Below are 6,221 nucleotides of genomic sequence, written 5' to 3' on the forward strand. Positions count from 1 at the left end.
TTCTCTTCTGCATACTTTATTTTTTTTATACATTTAGTATTAAGTTATGATGTTAGTTAAGTTGCATACACTCTAGAATCTTGTATTTTACTTTGTATTCAATATTTGATAAATAAATAATATTATTTAAATTACTTACAAATAAGTATTTATAAACATAATTTGTTTAAAAAAAACTATACTTTCATATGTTTATATAGTACTTTTTCACAAAATTATGTTTGGAAATTTTGTAAATTTATTTAAACAATTGAAATTTGCTTGTTAACATTTGTTTGTTATAATTTTGTAAGAAATAATGCGTTAGTGAATTGATTTTATATCATAATGTCTGTTTCAATCGTCAATATTATAAAAGTATAACAAAATACAGTGGAACCTCGATTAACGAGTTCCAAAATATCCGGATTTTTACTCGTATCGTGAAACATAGTGACGATGAGAAGAGAAGTATTTTTGAATATGTTTCACTATACGAGTAAAAATCCGAAAATTTTGGAACGGATTAAACTCGTTAAGCGAGGTTCCACTGTACTTGTATAATATTACTAAATACTCGAAATACAATAGCTATGTTACAACTTTTACAGAAATTAGTTATGATGTTATAAGTTGAATAATAACTACTTTTTACAATACTCTATACAATAGAAATGATGTAATAATAAGCTTTTGGATTTTAAGACTGAATTTACAGTATGTTGCAGTGAAAGTAATGATTCATATCTAATATATAATTCAAAACTAAGTACATAGTCTATAGCCCTTCCGGAAGTACCCCAACGCAATTAATATTTCATAGGAATCTAAAACTAATTACAACATGAATTTCAAGGAAAATGAAGTACTTTGTGCAAAGTATTATGCGAAATAATAAATACTAAAAGCAATTTAACATAATTATGAAAGAAACTTGAATAAGAAATGAACTTTTACATGGAAATTGACAACAAAAAGTAAATTAATTATTCAAAAAGCAGTAAATATTGTAATTTTAATAACAAATATAATAATATTAAAAAAAATTTAAAGAATTATTCAATTCAATTTAAAATGTATATTTGGTTGCATATTATTTAACATTAAATTATTAATAATTATCGAATTTGTATACATTTCATAACCATTATTTTTTATTTATTAAGTTAGGTAATTATATCATATTTAATATTGAAATAAAAACAATGTACAGCTCACTAATAAACTAAAAAGAAAAGGTTGTACGTAAATTGAAATTGAAATCAAGTTGTTTAACAAATGAATGTAGGAAATATCTTAATCGTTTGCTATTTGTCAAATAGAAGATAAGAAGAAAAAAATGTAAACTTCAAGAAAGTTATTCCATTACCATTGGCGCCTAGATAAGACCTTCCTGTCCTGTAGAGTTTGAATAATCAACCATTAACTATCTCAATCCACTTTGTATAATTATTTCATTTTTATAGTAATTATGATGAGGTCAGAAATTTTATTGTTAAATTATATTTTCAATAAAAGTTTGAAAAAATGAACAAGTTACTTCAGCTAACGAAGCATTATTGTATTACAGTATTCAAGTGTATTGTCTAGTCAATATCGTCTAAAATAGTCATTGTAGCTATGATAATAAAACGGAAATCAACGCTAATGTAAGCATTAATTGCTCAATTACATTATTCATCAATATACAGTAATAACTCGCATAGTGCTGCTTCGATCTGTCCGGATTGACTATATATCAGTACCTCGCTTAATGCAGCTTCGATCAGTGCGGATTCACTAAATTTTAATTGACAAAATTTAAAAAAATGTATATATAAATAATCGGTTTCTTTTTCCCTTATTTCATTTTCTTCAATTGCATATAGAAATGACATTTTGCTCAAAGGACCAATGATCTTCTATATTGATTATTGATAGTTCAAAATTTTGAAATGTTTGTTTCTTAGATTAAGAAAATAAAACATGAGTAAACGTGGAGCATCTATAAGGAATGTGTAAAGGAGTTCGTTCACAAAGCTGGAGAGGCGTATATATACAAGAAAATTTGTTATGAAAACGAGGGAGTCGGTTCTCAGAGGACAACATTAAGAAAGTAGTAGACATTAGTTAGTTTTACTATTTGAAGACCCTAAACAAATTTTCATTTGCACGCTCCAGCATTGTAGTTCCGCCACTGGCATGTACACTTGTTACTCAGAAACTGAGTCGAATTTGCACTTTCTATTATTAGTCATTCGATTTAAATATTACAATAAAAGAATGTTAGCAAAGAAAAAAAGTAGGTTTGAACATCTGTTTCGTGCTAATCGTCAACAAAACGTGTTTGACCATTTCAAAATCAGGTAATGGATTAGTATAAATCGTTGGAATTTCAGCAATTCTTGCAAGTACAAAATAATATCTCGTCTAAATTTAGATTTTACAGGTAGACGAGTGACCTTCCCATTCACATTCAAACGGTTTTCGACCATCCGTATCCGTTTGAAAATTTTATGAATACATAATTCTCATGCGGAAGTGACGTGCACATTTCGTGTACAATTACATACAAACATTTACTAGTCAGTTTTCAAATGATATTTTATAAATTGTTGTTATTTAAGTTTTGATTCAATATTTACTATATCGCAAGTTAATATCAAGTAAAGCTAAATATAATTAAGAAATAAACTTTTAAATTTTAACATATAAACAAAAAGCTAAATTCAATCAATACTTTTGTTGAGAATAGTTTAAGGTCGTTGCCCTATTCTGGGCGTGTAATGTAATGACTAATACAGCAATACCTTACATAGTGCGCCTTTCATCAGTCCGGATTTACTACAGTTTGCTTTAGAAATTTCAAATCAAAGAAAATTTTCTTTAATTTCAAAAAATTCGCATCTTTTTCCTTTGAACAGTCAAGTCTGCACTGTTTATTTGTATGTCGTTTTGTAGTCCTCGATTAGTCCGGTTTCAAACAGTCCGGAATGTTCAATTAACTAAATTTGTAATGTTTATATTGATGTACATTTTCAATTATAAATTTATTGTTTACTTTGATTTAGTTTCAAAGAGTCCGGTATATTGGCGGAACCGATTACCCGCACTATATGAGGTATTGTTGTACACATTTATAAAATATGTACCAAATTGGAAATGTTTAAATCAAATATTTTCAATATAAAAATTACATAAGAAACAGATTTATTTTTATTTTCATTTAGTTTTAAACAGTCCGTATATTGGCAGAACCAATTACCCGCACTATGCGAGGTATTTCTGTAAATATATATTTTACAAATACAATTCACCAATTTTGAAATATTTATATAAAAATTTTCAATAAAAAAATACCTAAGAAATCAAATTTATAGTTTACTTTGATTTACTTTCAAATAGTCCGGATATGCACTATGCGAGTTATTTCTGTAAATATATATTTTACAAATACAATTCATCATTTTTGAAATATTTATATCAAAATTTTCAATAAAAAAATAACCAAGAAATCAAATTTATTGTTTACTTTCATTTAATTTCAAACAGTCCGGATATTGGCGGAACTAATTACCCGCACTATGCGAAGTATTTCTGTACACATATATTTTACAAATACAATTCACCAATTTTATAATATTTTTATCAAAATTTTCAATAAAAAAAATACCTAAAAAATCAAATTTATTGTTTACTTTCATTTAATTTCAAACAGTCCGGATATTGGCGGAACCAATTACCGGCACTATGCGAGGTATTTCTGTACACATATATTTTACAAATACAATTCATCAAATTTAAAATATTTATATCAAAATTTTCAATAAAAAATGTCCCATTTTGAAATACCCATAAATTTATTGTTTACATACTTTTAATTGAAAAAATAACCTCAATTTTCCCATTGCGTAACAAACAAAATTATTCTGTATTATTATTCTATAATGTGGCATGATTGCAGCAAAGTTCAGAGTGGAATAATAACAGAGTGAGTCAGCAGAAAACGTCCCCCCGTTTCTTCTGTAAATTTTACATTTTCTCGCAATTCCCAATTATTTTCGTTATTTTGTGCTATTTTTAGTATAACGATGTTTAACAGAGAATTTTTAATTGCATAATTGCGTTTTTCTTTCGAGCAAACACGTCCATTCGGTTTTGCGAGAAAGCATCAAGTGTGCTTACGCAATTGGAGAAAATTCTCATTTCTGTCCGAACGGATTTTATTCGTTGGCTTCGTTAAATGGTAATTGATCCAATGCTTTTGCATGAAATTTACACATGCGACATGTTTCTAACAAGTGTACAACAAAATAAAATGGAATGAAATTGATGCGAAAATTTGAATTCAAATTTTCTGCTTGTTATTTATAATTTGTTATATCATCAGGTTAATTACAAAAGAAAAAATAGTTAATTAGACTATTACAAAGTAATAATGAAAGCGTATAAACAACACATGCGTTTACAATAAATTAAACGCAGTTGTTTGTACCAAAAATGATTCATCGAATTTCCCAGGACTGGTATCTAGATATTTCTGAACTGAAAGAAAACCAGAGATGATTAGATTTATAAAAAAAATCCAATATGTATGTCAACGAAACAGTACAAATTACAGTACAAAAAAATATGTTTACAGCACAAATTAAATTTACTTGTATTTGAGTGCAAAATAATATAGAACCCGATTCTGAATAAAATGAAGTTTGAAATTTATTATTGAAGTTGGCAATCTTTGCAGTATTTTCCAAGTTGAGGAGAAATTTAAAATTAGTGCAAATGTAACCTTGATATTGTAACAGCAAAACAACCGTGTAAAATGACGTATCGTATAACGCGTGCAAATTCTGTTACAATGTGAATACAAATTTTATGTTTTGAAGTATTATTTAAATCGATTTAAAATTATTTATATTTATGTATTTACTATGATACAAAACAATATAATTTGAATGAAATTTATTTAAAATACAAATTTAACTATTTAAAAACTATTCAAGATTGTAAATCTTTGATACTTAAGGTAATTTAAACATTAATATTTTAAATTTTTACCCAACATTTTTATTTGTAGTTGTACTATGACCCTTTTGCTAAGTGTATTTCATCTGTTTCTCGCTTTGACACAAGGTGACAGCTGTCATTTCATAACCTAAAATTGACTCGGCCCAATGTAATGTCAAATATGGTGATATTTATTATTTCAAAATTCAAAATTTCTCTATTTAAAAAGTTGGTTATAATCCTGTCAAATGTCATATAAATAATATATTTATAATTTTTAAATAATATTTCGAATGTCATGTGAAAATGTTATATTATGATGACAATTATTGAAAGAAAACCAAAGTTTCATGAATTTTTTTACTGTTCTGAAACAATTAACCCAACAATTATTACTATCTTTTTCAAACATTTCGATTGTAATGTCAAATGTCATATTATTATGGCATTTCATATTAATAAACAAACAAAATGTATTTATTATATACAAGAATATCTTGATTTTATTTTCTTGTTATTCAATACTTTAATGAGACAGTTGGTGTCAAAGAAACAAGTTTATCTCATTACATGTTCTTTTTTCTTATTCTCCTGTTTTGTAGTGATTCACATTTATTATTTCAGAAATTATGGTTTCAGCATTTTGCATGAATCATTTTTGTTTTTCTTTAATATCACTAAGTTATATATAATGTTTAAATTTTACCATTTCTGTATAGAATCTTGTTTTTAATTTAAAATATTTAATATTATACGGATTTCACAGTTGATAAAAATCAACTTATTCTTCTTGTTATGGTAAAATAACTGTCATAATGAGAATGCTTATATTGTGTAAAAGAAACTTGACTTTATATGAGTTAATTTTCTTAATAACCAAAACATATATTATTTTATTAAAAAATATGCATTTAGGAAGAAAACAAGTTGCTTATGAATATAAAACTGCACATTGAACAAGTGAATGACATGGCGTTAAAGTCAAAGAAAAATAAAACGAATAGAATGGAAACATTTTGAAAATTTCTTCAATCAAAATAAAAAAAAAAAACATGAAATGCTTTCAGTTGCAATTTCGGTTTGATATGTTGTGTAACGTTGCAGCAGCAGCGTAATAGCGTATGTTTCAATTTCGTAGCAAGCAAATAAAAAGAAAGAATGAAATGAATGATAGGTGACGCGTAGACCACTGATACATAGCATGTCTTGTGCCAAAGTTCATGGAATCCCGGATCATACGATGTGACGTCACGACG

Source organism: Nicrophorus vespilloides, unplaced genomic scaffold (assembly GCF_001412225.1).
Source record: "Nicrophorus vespilloides isolate i.1.1-1 unplaced genomic scaffold, Nicve_v1.0, whole genome shotgun sequence".
Taxonomy (NCBI): domain Eukaryota; kingdom Metazoa; phylum Arthropoda; class Insecta; order Coleoptera; family Silphidae; genus Nicrophorus; species Nicrophorus vespilloides.